The sequence below is a fragment of the Kryptolebias marmoratus genome, linkage group LG20 (genome assembly GCF_001649575.2).
Source record: "Kryptolebias marmoratus isolate JLee-2015 linkage group LG20, ASM164957v2, whole genome shotgun sequence".
NCBI lineage: Eukaryota > Metazoa > Chordata > Actinopteri > Cyprinodontiformes > Rivulidae > Kryptolebias > Kryptolebias marmoratus.
In genome coordinates this window covers 1,634,386-1,648,361 of record NC_051449.1, presented here as the reverse complement: position 1 = coordinate 1,648,361, position 13,976 = coordinate 1,634,386, and the positions used below count along the sequence as shown (strand labels likewise).

General features: G+C 39.8%; 1 protein-coding gene across 1 annotated transcript in view; it reads left to right on the top strand.

Annotated features, from left to right (window-relative positions):
- LOC108243852 (receptor-type tyrosine-protein phosphatase N2) overlaps nucleotides 1-13,976 on the top strand; it is a gene marked incomplete at its 5' end in the record, with an annotated part of 169,792 nt that overhangs the window by 41,965 nt on the left and 113,851 nt on the right.

The window sequence follows — 13,976 nt, the reverse complement described above, 5'->3', positions numbered from 1 at the left end:
TTTACTGTTTCTATATTTTTAGCCTTTTTCTAACAACTTTAAATACTCCTCGTACACAGCTTATTCAGCGCCAAAGTGCCTTTCATTTCTTCACTGACATCCCATTTGTTTACATTTTGTGCAAATTCCTCGCAGTCATGTTCCTCCCCACCCTTTTCATTAGGAAATGCATCTCATTAAAGAAGCTAAATTACTGTTCAGCCTTTAATTATGGCCTTATTTGCCTCTGCTACGTTTTCTGGCTTGTGCCTGAACTCACACATCTCTGACTGATTGCGTGAAACTTCCAGGGGTAGAACATGAAAAGCTGCAAGAAGATGATGTTTGGTATTTTATGTGGGTAAATATCACCTGTCGCTGTGACATCCTGTAATTATGTCATGAACCAGTAATCATTGGATGCACATCTACAGCCGATTTAACGTATGGAGTCAACCCGCTTCAAGATGGCTGCCACAGCTAATCAACCCTGGCAAACACAAAAACTTTTACAGATATTGAGATATTGAGCCAGGACTTTGTGTGGTAGTAGCTGAGAGTCATATTCCAAATGTGATGTGAGATCGTTGTTTAAAAACTTTGCAATTGAAGATTGTGGGTAAAATACTCGCTGACTGAATGCTGATTGAACATTTACGGATTTATGTCTGTCCGTTCCTCAGTCAAACTACTTCTGCATACTTCAAACTGTTTTAATCATCGAAACTTTTGGCTCAGTGGAGATAAGTCTTTAATAACTTAGTTTTTTGTCACTTTTCTACTTCTGGACTTAAATTTATTTTAAAAATCCCATTGAAATCCCTTCAGTTCCTGGAAAAACTTTGTTTTCTGAAATCTACTTCAACATATTTGCTCTATTTTTGTCGTCTTATGCTTCTTTTAGCTTCTGTCTTCAGTCAGCTGTCCGGTGAGATGTGCAAATGTTACATTTAGCAAAGTCAAAGAAGCCGTTGTGTAAAAGAGCCAAGAATGTTACAGCAAGAAAAAAGTACATTTCTAAACTACTATAAGGATTGTTGACCTGAATGTTTTCAAAGACGGTTTTATTGTTGACGTACAGTGTGAAGTTTCACCATCTAAACATCATGTTTTGGTTTCAGAGACTTGCATAAGCCTTAAACCTCAAACTGAAATATTCAATATTTCAGTTTGATCTGCGAGTGTGCAGGTAGATCCATTTTATTTATTCAACGGAAAAGTAATAAATACACCAGCACTAAAATAACCTACTTATCTTAGAGATCAGAAATGTGTGTGTGTGTGTGTGTGTGGGGGGGGGTTTCTTGTTGCCACATTTTTTTCTGAAGTAGGTGAGGATTCGATCCGCCTAATCCAAACCTCTCCATTCAGACGGTTCCGAAACATGTAAAGAGACTTTAATAGTCTTCCACGGTGTGATCGAGCTGTAAAGATGTTGTAAAGGTGTGTGTGTGTGTGTATCCAGCCGCAGTGTGACTCACTGTAATGAGGCGAGGGTGTTAATGAAGTGGGGAATATAAAAAAGCAGAGATGTTTGCCATTAGCCAAGCTGTCAGTCCTGAGAGAGACAACTTTCCTGATATTTCCTCAGTTTAATTCACACACAATTCCAATTTACCTGCACTGGGAAATTGGGCCTGTCAAAATAACTAACACAAGCAGCTCACTGTCATTTTTTTTTTTTTTCTTATCCTCGCTTGACAATTGCAGCCCCACCTCCTCGAACACACTGAATTTTCTCTGTATCACACACACACACACACACACACACATATACACAGTTTGTGTGCTGATTATGCAACTGCTTCTCTCTGTTTTTAAGTGCTATTGTTGGCGTTCTCATTTTCCCGCCCGCCGCTCCTGCCGGCTCTGCGGGGTCATGGATGAGTCTCGATTGCCATTAATGCAAACATTTGACAGAACGTGCTCAAAATGAAATACGGCGTCCTCTCAACTAAAGTGCAATGGTGTGGGCGGGCCATCTTTAAAGTGTCGTTTGTCATATTCAACTAGAATATCAATCCATCCCAAAGGGTGCATAACTCCCCCGTTTACTGGGGGTTTATGGAGGTTTTCTGAAACATTAAGCTTTACACGACCATTATAATGATGTCGTTTTATCATCATTTATGGTCGCTCAGCAGCGCCGAGAGAACGGAGGCTGTCCACGCGTTCTGCTTGAACTTCAGAGTCTGGAGTTTTATTAAAAATAGGTTTGTTTTATTTCATGTAATCTTTACTAACTCATCTGAGTGGTTAAAATGGGATGTAAGACTGAAAAGAAGCTGGGAGTGTTTTTATATCAACCATAAAAAAAAAGCTGATGAAACCTAAAATTTATATAATGCTATTTTTAAACTTACAGTAAAATATAAGGAGTAACTGGCATGGTGTATTTTTGTGTGTTTAACAAATTGTTTTACAGCTGTAGATGTTGTGATTTAGCCCTCATTTAAAAAAATATTTAGCTTCCAGTGAGCTGAAATTGTTTTTAGATAATTAATAGAATTTTTTTTTTTCCTGAAAAAGACTTCAAAGTTTTTCTTTAAACATTTGCAGCGTTTTTCAATTCAGTTGATTTATAGGGTTTATATTGGACTTTTACCAAAAAATATTAAAATTATAATTGCATTTTAGCTGTTTTTTGAATTATTTTTTCCCTGTGATGGAGTTTTTTGTCCTAATAGATTAAAAAAAAAAACGTGTTTATTGTATTATGTATTCCTGAAATAATTAAATGTTGAGATTATAAAATCTCAAAAACGTGTAAAATAATAAACACACACTGGATCTAAAACTCTTCTTTAACGCAGAATATGCATTTATTTATTTATTTATTTTTTTAAAACTCTGAACTGATTATGACCTCGGACCCCCAGGAGCCAAAAGTCCAAATAATGCTGCCTCGCTGGCCCGTCTCGGTGTTGCATTTTAAGCAGCTACGATGCCGCTTCTGTCACGCGCGTCCGCTCTTTGTGAGTGGCTCCGGGGCCACCGGGGGCCATTGTCAAATGTGGGGGTGGATGTCAAGATGGTGGGCAGCGAGGTGGTGACCCTCATTGTCCGACGGAGGGTGGGTGGAGGACCCAGAGGCTGCTTCCAGCGGTGCGTCTCGGCCGTGAGAACGAGACCCCGTGAATAGGCCGGGGGTCAGGGTCAGGACGGTGGGCAGCTCAATTAGCACTTAAAGCAGGAGGAGAGCAGCTGAGATGGCCCTATCGCTGCTCCGTCTGTTCCGTTGACTTTACGTTTTAATGCCACCAGCAGTGGTTTTTGAAAACATGCTAATGATGCCTCTCGCTGTGGAGACAGTTCCTCACAAAATGCTCAAAAGCAGTCGTCTCTGGGGAAACTTTCATCGCTTGGACATTTCCTGCTTTAGAATTGCAGTTTTTCCTCTAAACTTAAACAAGCAGGCTTGGTTTTCTCCAGTGGTTCACTTCTGATTTTCATCTCACAAGTTTAATTTTGTTTGCTGGTATGGAAAACAGCTGCTTAGTGAGATGTGACACTCCAGCCTGGAGAAGGGAAACCAGTGGGTGCATAAGTTGATTATTGAACTATCAATTTTAAAATGGAGACGAGGAAAAATGCTCATTTCTGTTTAGATCTGACAAACAAAAGCTTTATAGGAGTCTCACATTTATTTTATTTTCCTAATCAAGCATGAAAAAGAAATGTTTTCCACGTATAACTACCCAAACCTTGATAGCATCATCTTTCACATGGTCTTATAATTTTGTGTCTGTTTAACTGAAGTTACCAGATGTGAGGGAAACTTGTGAGTCTGGATTTTTGTTGAGACCAAATGTTGTCCTGGAGAAACTTACTGCAACATGAAACCAATTCTTTGAGAGGATATGCAGTATGTCGATCTGCAGATTGCTTTTTCCCAACACGATAGCACTATTCTTAAATTTTCACACAGACTTGCCACTAAAACTTGGACAGCACTGCTTGGTGTCATTTCTGTCCTCGGGATGGTGATCTCTGTCACGTCTTGTTGGGTGACGATACAGAAAACTGTATGTGTTTGAGAAATTAAAGGAACCATTTAGATAAAAACTGTGGTACAATATCTGCGACAGGTTTTAATCAGTATCAGTCAGTATTGGGTTAGAAGTAAAAGAAAAAAATGTTTTTGAGTAAAATGCATTCTTAACATTAACATTAAAGACATGAGCAGCTTATAAACCTGTTTAAGGCTGCGAAAGACTTGAGACTGGGGCAGAGGTTCACTTTCCAGCAGGACAATGACTGAAACATCCAGCCAGTAGGACGTGTTTGATCAGTGCTGTCCAATCCTGGTCCTCGAGGGCCATTATTCTGCAGGTTTTAGATGTTTCCCTGCTCTTCAGCAGGTCTTAAAGTTCCACAGAAGCCTGTTAATCACTCAGTCATTTAGATCAGGTGAGTCAAAGCAGAGAAATGACTAAAGCATGTAGGATGGTGGCCCTCCAGGACCAGGACTGGACTCTCCTGGGTTAGATCAAAGCAGATTCATGTATCACACTGGCCCAGTCAAAGACCAGACCTGAATCCAGCTGAGAATCTGCGGCCAGACAAGAAAATAACTGTTCAGACACTGTCCATTCTGTCTGACTGAGCTTCAGCTATTTTACAAAGAAGAATGGGAAAACAATTGAGTGTGTAGATGTGCAAAACTGGAGGAGACAAACCCCCAAAAACCTGCAGCTGGAAAGGCGTTTCTACAACATATTGACTCAGAAGGGCTGAAATCGTAATTCACAACACTTTCCAGATTTTTATTTACGGAAAGATTTTATCCTCTTCCTTTCACTTCAGTTACATGCTGCTTAGTGTTTGTTTATCACATAATATCCAAGTAAAACACTTTGAAATTTGTGGTTTTAGCATGACAAAATGTAGAAAAGTTCAACTTATTCAGGACATCATATATCAGATGCCTGTTGAGGAAAGATATTGAACCTGAAATTGATTGTATTCATAAAAAGTTGAGTGATTATTTGTATAGAATACCGCTACACAATGTTTCATATATAGGGGGAACTTTATTCTGAAATTCCACAGTTTTTCTCAGGTGGTGATTAAGAAGTGAAAGTTTTCTTTTTAAACAGAAAAAGCCGCTTTAGACCATTTTTGCTTTGACATCTGATATGCTTCTGCCACTGATCTTGAGACCTAATCAGTCATCAGATCAGCTGAGATTGATGCTTGAAGTGAGGAATGCTCTAGGCTTCTTTTCACTCAGGCATTTGGGCCTTTTCTCTCTTCCTTTCCAGCTTCTTGTCTTCTCGTTTTCTTCCGTCTGAGTGGATTAGCAAAGATCTCGTATGCTGACAGAACTGACCTTCACTGCAGCTAAACACTTGTCAAAATGCCAAATGTAATTACTGAGCTCTTTAGGTCAAAGTAATGCGTTTCATCTACCTCCCTTTGCCCTGTTATTGATGTGCAGGCCCTCAGCCCACAGACTGCCGTCTTCCCCCTCGTAGCACCAGCTCCCTGCATGCATTTGTGTGTGATAACAAAGTCGGGAAATGTAGCTGTAATTATTGTTAAGTAATGTGTGGAAATTGTGTGTTGCTGCATTACTAGATGTCTTTCTGTGACTTTGTCAGCCTACAGCTCCCAGATCCTGTGATTATAGACAATTTAAAGTTATCTCCTAGCTGGAGAGTGCTGCCTTTCAAAGGTCCTCATCATCACCATTATCATTCTGCTGCAAAGTGCATCCTGGGAAATTGTCAAATCTGTTGAAGGTCTTGACATCAGCTGTCTGCCACAGGAGCCCTTCTCATTTTCTTGTCTTTGCATCAACTATTGACAAAAAAAACATTTTGTGTGGCCATTTTTAAAGCTAATTTGTTTAAAATAAATGAGTCCTGAATCTACATTTTTTGTGAAAAAGCATACAGCCGACAGCCTGTCCACATGTGCTGTCATTACTAACGGTTCGGACTGATTTTGTGTCATCGCAGTCATTGTGTGGAACTCCTTTAATTGTTCCCATTGATTGCCTGTGTGATTGCATTGGAAACAGCTCTGGCATTGGGATCTAGTCAGCGGTCTCACCGTGCCCTGCAGGAGCTGGCAAATCCATTTCAGTTAACTTCATTTCAGCTCACCTGCTAATCAGTTTTCATCGCGTGCCAAAGGCTTATCGATTTGAGAAGTTACTCTCACCTGTTGCCAAAGAAAAGAAACAAATCAGAGATGGGGATGCTGGGAGTGATATTTTGGCTATTTTCTGTGACAGTGCACTGTTCTGTTTTTAATTCTTTGCCTGTCATGTGAGTTTCTAGCTTTCACTAAGTCGGCACACTCCTCCCGTTGATCCAGAGTCACCTGTGGTTATTTTGGTCTGACTTCAGAGAGCAGGAAGGCTTTGCACCGTCCTCTGGAGCTTTGCGAGCATCTGTGAGTCCTGCCGTCGAGCGAAGAGGAGGGATTGAATGGGGGAGGTGGGGAGGGGGACACAGGTGTTGTGCAGAGCTCGAGTTTGCACAGCGGTGTGGCGTGATCCCCCCAGCCAACCTTGCAACTACCCTGCCAGCCACTCAACCAAGCAGCCAGCCTGATTTCCCTCAGAGTTGGCAGCGGCCTGCTGGCACCACCAGCCCCTCTCCCACTCCCACAGCTGGCAGGATCTCAGCGAGTTGGCCCCAGCTCCTGACGTTCGCAGCAGGCTTGGCAGACCTCGCCCAGATGGCCACCTTGTAGCAAAGCTGGCTTCACACTTGCATCACTTTTACATCATTCCCTGAGCTACTGAGCTGGCGAGGGGGAGGAGGGGGGCTTCTGTTGCCACTGCTGATGCATTTTTGTACGTGAGATGTGGGAGTGCTAAACTCAGCTGCAGCTTTCACACTCTAATGATGATTTGTGCTGTTTGTGTAACTGCTTTTTGCAACGGCAGTGACAGTTCTGAGACTGGAAACGGGCAGAGAAAAGAGATTTCTCATCACTGTCTGTGCATGTATACACACCTGCACACACACATTAAAGGCAGTTTGTCACTGGGCTGTGACTCGCTGCTGAACGGCATTCATGAGGGGGTCTCCAGAATGTCTTGCAATCTTTGCAGGTGTTCTCAATTTTCTGGCGCGAGTTGCAGAGCTGCACAGTCCAGTTGCTTGAATTTTCTAAAATATTTGTGCAACAATTTTTCTCATAAAAGAGTCAGTCGTTGCAGATGTCTCAAACCCATTTTTACTGTGTTGTGGGCGTCTCCAGCCTGTCTCAGGAGCGCTAGGAGCTGTATTTTAATACTTGAAATAAAACATTACAAATGTCCAGGTCTAAAAACTACAATATTAAATGTCTGGAGAAATTGTAGTTTCTTTGAAAATCTATTGTGAATGCTAACTGCGGGTTGCTTTTGCTGAAATGTGTTGAAAAAAAGCTAACAGTGAACTGTTAAAAGTTAAAACAAGCAGAACTAAAATGAGTAACATAGAAGTGGCAGAATGGCAGCTAAAAGCTACAAGCAGCTGGGGTTTTCAGGATTCGAGAAGAGTTAAGATGTTTGTAAAACCTGGGAGGAGCTAAACTCAAGAATTAGATGCAGATGGCTAAAAAAATGCCATTAAAATTTATGATATTGTTTATATCAGACGAGAGAAAACCTTGAATATATTTGATATATCAGCTCTAGCTTAAATCATAAACGTGCGTTTAGCTGCAAAGGTGGGTATAAAGAGGTAGAAATCAGTTTTTCAAGCTGTGTACACAAAAATCCGTAGAAACGTGACCGCCCGGCTTGCTGCTTGCTTGGTCACAAACACTGAACATTTGGAACATTTGCAGATTGTTTTTAGTTTTTATTTTCATGCACTTTTGAGTCACCATCTAGTCTCCAACAGTTGCAGCCCAGTGAGATACCAGCTTTAACACTGAACTGTCGTAAATGGCTTCATCTTTTACATTCAAAATGACAGGACAGTGTCAAGGTGTCTCTTGGCTTCATATTTTATTTAGTGTCTAATTTAAATCTTACTGCATTTCCGATAATTTATTTCCCGTTAACTTTGTAATCCCAGCTGAACAGAAGTACATGCCCAGTCTTCCTCGAAACCTGTTAGCCCTCAGACTGAATAATTTAATGCACATTTTTAAACTGTAATGGATAAGAAAAGAAGTCATCTGGCAAAATTTTCCTAATATCCTCAGATTTAATCACCATGTCTGCCTGATGACTTCTTCTAATTATCAATTTTCATCCTGCAGCTTCTTTTTAAAAAAGTTATGAGCCTTCTTTCTGCCAAAACGAATGACATATTACCCATAATCTCACAAAATTACTCTGACTGAAATATTAAGACGTTTTTATGGTATGAGAGGACATGAAGACACCGAGAACTTCTCTCGTGATGAAAACTGTCTCTTTGTTTTAAGCTCCGGAATATTTACTGCCTTTATACTATGCACTATAAAAAATATTTAGGAAGAAATTATGTAAAACATCTAGACTGATAATACTGATGCAGATTTATGAAACTTCATATTGTGAAATTATTTTGTCTCCTGCACTAAAAAGCTGTGTGTGTGAGCAACATATCTCATAAACCAGATGACAGATTTTATTTGAATTTAACTGGATGTACATCTACAGTTGATTAACTTTAAAGTCTACTTAATTCAAGATGGTTGCCGCAGCTAATCTTAAATTGGATGTGGTAGTAGCTGAGAGTCATCCCCAGTGCATATTTTGTGTGCTAAAAGATTATACCAGATTGTTTAAAACTGTGGCATTAAGTGTTGGAGTAAACACCTTCTGTTAGCAAAATATTCAATGGATTTGAATGGAACTCTCCAAGTATTCACTAATTAGATTTTGGAGTTAACAGATATTTCAGGATGCAATTACGGTTAATTATCCGAGGCAAACATGGCTGTAACCCAGTCAGTTTAACAGATATAGAGTTAAAATTCGGTGTGGTAGTAGCTGAGTCATCCAGAACACGTACTCTGAGCACTAACAGATTGAATGATGTTTGTTAGAAACATTGGCATGCAGTGCAACATGCAGAGTGCAACAAACAGAGACGTACTGAGAAGAAAATGAGTTAACCACCTCTCTGTTGCAGGTTTTATTCTTTTTAAGCTGCTGTTTGCCTGAATATTTGCCATAACATGAAGTAAACTAAAGAAAGTGTGTTTTGCCTGTGTCACAGTGTACACTTGCCTCTGCAGGATGGAAGTCATTTTTCTTCACGCTTGACAGGATCTCAGACTTTTAGGACGTTCCTGTCCTCTGCATTGCTTATTACAGACTGAGGACTGAAACTGTCTGTTGCTCGCAGTCTTCTCAGAGCCCCAAAGAGGCTGCCTGGCCCCAGCTACTCATTTTTAGCCATCTTCAAGATGCCTGATGAGATGTAGAGGCAGACAGCTGGATTGATTGGACCCTCTTGAGCGCACAGGCCTTGATTACAACAGCACTCAAGTGCTGCCCCCGCCTCAGTGTTTTTTCTTCAGTCCTCTCTTTAGTCAGCCTCCCTCCTTTCTGCCTCCTTCTTGCTCCATTTTCCCATGATTTCTTTCACCTATTTAAAAAAAGGGGGGGTGGATGAGGAGAAACTGTTGAAGAGAGGATTGAAAGGAGCAGAATTACTAACGAAGACCAGGCCTTGACTGAACTGGAAAGTAGATCAGGGTGAGCGTGGAGCTGCCTATTTAAGACGGGTTGGAGATGAATTTGGAATCAGAATTAAAGCTTTGATGTGAGGAAATTAGATCAATATTTTAAGAGCTGAGTTGGCATCATGCTAATAGTTTACAAAATTAGAATCTTAATGTCTGCACAGTGAATTGGAACATTTTTGCTCATATAAACATCACAGGGCAGTAATTTTAGAAAAAAGGAATTGCTGAAAGGATTATTCAGGCTTTACATATTTTCCTGCAAATTGTTTGGAAATAATTACACTGACAAGATGTTTAAAGGGTTAGTTTGCTAAATTTACAGCGATGAGACTTGGCGTGGAATAGATGAGGAGGACAGGAGGAGGTCAGGCAGATGAGACTGATCTGTAGGGAGCGGGCTGAAGAGAGTCGAGAGGTGGAGGTATTCTCTGCAGAGAAAATTTAAAAAGTTGGCAAAAGCAGGAGAATGCATTCGAGTTTTTGGGTGATCTTGTGGCAGAAGGAGAGTTGCAAGATGGTAGTGAGACCATGGACATGTATTATAATTACCAGACTAAATGTCCCTACCTTTCTTGTTGTTGGAAGCTGAAGCAGCAAGATCTGGTTTACAGGAGCTGCCATGTTGTATTTTTGGAACCAGAGTTTAGGTGTAAGGCTTCGAATCCTGCAGACTCTCACACAATCATGGTGTTACATTACCTTTCTTTTAAGCATGAAATGACTAATTACACCTAAATGTGTCAGAAAAAATGAATACTTGACCACACAGCAGGAAGATGAGTACTATGTGAAACAGTAAGAGTCCATAAATCAGGACACGTGGAGGCGCAGGACTTATGGATCATCTTATGGGGGGATGCTGTTAGTTTTCCAGCTTTATCTTCTAGGATCCCTTATGGTGCCCAGCTTTTAATGTGTTTGTGAGCGAGACCTGCTGTGATGTATGGTTTGGAGACAAAAAGTCAGAAGGCGAAGCTGCGGGTGGCAGAGAGGAAGATATTCCGATCTTTGAGTGACCAAAATGTACGAGTTAAGAAATGAGTTTATCAGAGGGATAGCTCAGGTTGACCAGTTTGGAGACAGTTGATATGTGTGAGGAGGGGGGATAATGGATGGTGAGGAAAAGGAGAAGACCACAGAAGGTCATGGCTGAGTGAAGGAGGGTTGGTTTGACAGAGGATGGGTGGGATGGAAGAAGATCTGATGTGGAGACTCCAAAAAGGGAGCAGCTGAAAGAAGAATATAAAAACGACATGTGGCTCCATCCAGATTAAATGAATTGAGCTTTTATATCCCATCAATGACAAAGACGACTCAATCCTCAGTGTTTTTGTTTCTGATTCACTTTTTTCTGCACATATTTGTTCCTTCTGTAACCTGCAGGGATGAAACTTGTGCTCAGTGCCAGTTTTTTATCCTAAAGGATGAAACGCATCTTATGAGATGTATTTATTTAGATAAAATAGATATAGGACTTGTATTATCCCTTATATCAAATCTTGTCAAACATAGACGTATCCCTCATGCCTCCAGGTAGTTTAATATTTCTGTTGATACAAATAAATCTTTGAAATGACCGAATGCTGTATTGCATTGATTTGTCCAAGGATTTGTGCATCATCTTGTGCCACAGAGCTCAATTTCTGGCCAAGAATAATTAAAGCACTGATGTTGCACAGAGTTAGCTGTTCATTAATGATCATAAACCCAAGTTTTAACTAAACCCCAGGTTCACCATCCTGCTGAGTGAAATGATAAAGGGAGCATCAAATCTGCTTTGTTGCCAAAATAGTTTTTTTATTAGTTATGGGATATTTAATTTTTTTTTTCTTTTAAAGAGCACTAATCAGCAATTTGGAAACAAAATAAAAATAGAGGAAAAGCACTGAGTGACAGAATAACATGTTTGCTTTTAAAAAATGATAAATATAATACTGCAGCCCTTATCTGCTGAATATCTTAGAGGAGAAATTTGTCCATTTTAGAAATGAGGCTTCCTCCTAATACTGATAAGAATTCTGAAATAAATGTGGTCATTAAACTTTTATTAGGCTTTTTTTCACTTCTGTATTAAGTAATAAATTAGTAATTTCTTCTTGGTCATATTTTGTCCCACAAACTTATCACCACATTCAGAAAGACATCAAATCAGATCCTAAAAAAGACGGCAAATTAGAAAAAAACGAAAATGCAACAATATATAGTGTCTCAGGACAGTTTTCAACACTGACATGAAATATTATATAGATTCAAGTTTTTAAATTTAGCACATAAATGTAGCTCCCTGCTCCAAAATCATTCCTGCTCTTGCAATCCTGGTTTTACTCCTCTTTAATGTCTGAGGTGAAGATGAGGGAAGGAGACTGAAGGAGGTCAGACTCTGTGCAGAAGAATTTCAGAACTTCGTTTCTCTACAGATGGTAGTTTATTTGTCTGGGCATATGCATAAAATAGGCTCGATGCTCTACTTCAAGCTGCAGACGTGACAAAATCAGCCGAAAGGTTCTCAAAATGAAAATTATCTCATGTTTACAAAAGTGACTAATTAGCCAGTTCATAAGAAAGCAACACTAAGGTAAAACAAACACAGGTGCACAGAAACAAAACGCTTCGTGTCATAACGTACTGTCTGGTTTTTCTCAAAAGATTTCTTCTAAACTAAAAAAACAAAACAAATCCACCCTGGTTGAATTTTTATACCTAAACTCTGTATCAACATACATATTTTTTAAGCTGTTTAGTTTTTAATGGGTGGTTTGTAAAGTAAACTGACTTGTGATTAGAGGTGTAACAATATCTTGTAGCACGAGATCTTTTGAGACTAAACTGCGACAGGATTGTTTGTCATGTTTAAAACAGTCTTGTGAAATTAGAACTGAAGATGTTTTCATCACTTTCATTCGTTTGTGTGGCAGATTAAACAAACACGTCAGGCACTAGGACCATGCTGCACATTCCTCAAGTCCCGATGAGCAGCCGGAGGTCTACAGCTACGTGCTGAGAGGAAGAGTCTCTGTTGCAGATTTATTTAAAACAGAACGGACTCGTTGCAGAGTTCAGATAGTGATTTGTTGACTGAGGAAATGAAGTTTGTGGCACTTTTTTTATCCGTGTGGAAAAGAGTCGATCAAACTTTGAGGTGGAGGTAAATCGGACTGAACCATTCAGAGAGTTCCCCCTCTGCTTCCCACACAAGCTGTTTAATTTTCCTTCATTCATCAGTTTGAGTTTCTCTTAGTTCCATTTAGTGCTTAGTTTTCACTGCTTAGTCTCTCAAACGCCTGTCGGAGCACATCAGATCTACAGATCGTCATATTTTAGTGTTTTTATCTTGTATTTTTAAGGCGAAATGTTTATAGCTGTTTGAATTTTTCATTTCAGGTTTTATAATCAGTTTTGATGTCCTGTGATTAAAAGGTTTTGATTAGAAATCAGTAAAAAGGTGATTTTTAAAAAAGGAATACATAAGAAACAAATAAGTCTTTTATTAAAAAGAAAATTAACAAGTAAACTCTGTTCTGGCTGATAAAACGGATGCGTTAAGAAAAGTTTTCATAAATCTGTGTGAATATTTTTATAAATATGACAGACTTTATTTATTTTTTCAGGGGGAAAAATTGACGGGATAATAAGGTTTTGTCCTTGATCAGGTTTTTAAAATGAGTTTGATCCCTTTGAGTTCAAAGGTCACGCAGCTTAATGAGACGTTAGGTTATGAGTTGTTGGAGGATAGTTCAAAGGTCAGAAGACTCAGGAGAAATCAGCCAGGAGAGAGGCCAGTCAGCTGAGTTTGTGGCAAAATCTTTTTTCTTTAAAATATGTTAATGTCTCGTCCCGTCTCATGAGATGAGACAAGCTTGTCCAGGTGTCTCAGCTCCTGCTGCAGGACCACCCTGTTCATGTAAAGGAAAAATGGGTTATTAGCTGCTATCTGCTGTCATTCAGTTTACATAGGTTCTGCATACAAAGGGAGTAAAATATTTACCAGGAACAGCCCATCTGATGATAAAATCTGCAGTGATGTGTGTAAATATTTAAAACTCTGACAGTCCTCTCAACATTAGTCCTTTGTGAGCCCGGTTTAGTACATTATCAATACATCTCTGCGGCTCTGTGACAGTGATAAATTCCTGTAAACTGTTTCTAATCAGACCGCACATCTGAATCTTTTGAATTGCAGATCGAGTAGTTGTGAAAACAAGTAGATTTTCCTGCAGTATTCAAAACCCAACCACAAGCAGAGTGCACGCCGTTTTTATTTATCTCTTTGTGAAAGGATTGCACCAACAAGATAAAAATTTCCGTCACCGTTGCCGGGTGTGTGTCTGCCGTGGAGGAGAAGCTGTGGGCTGACATTTACTGCTCAG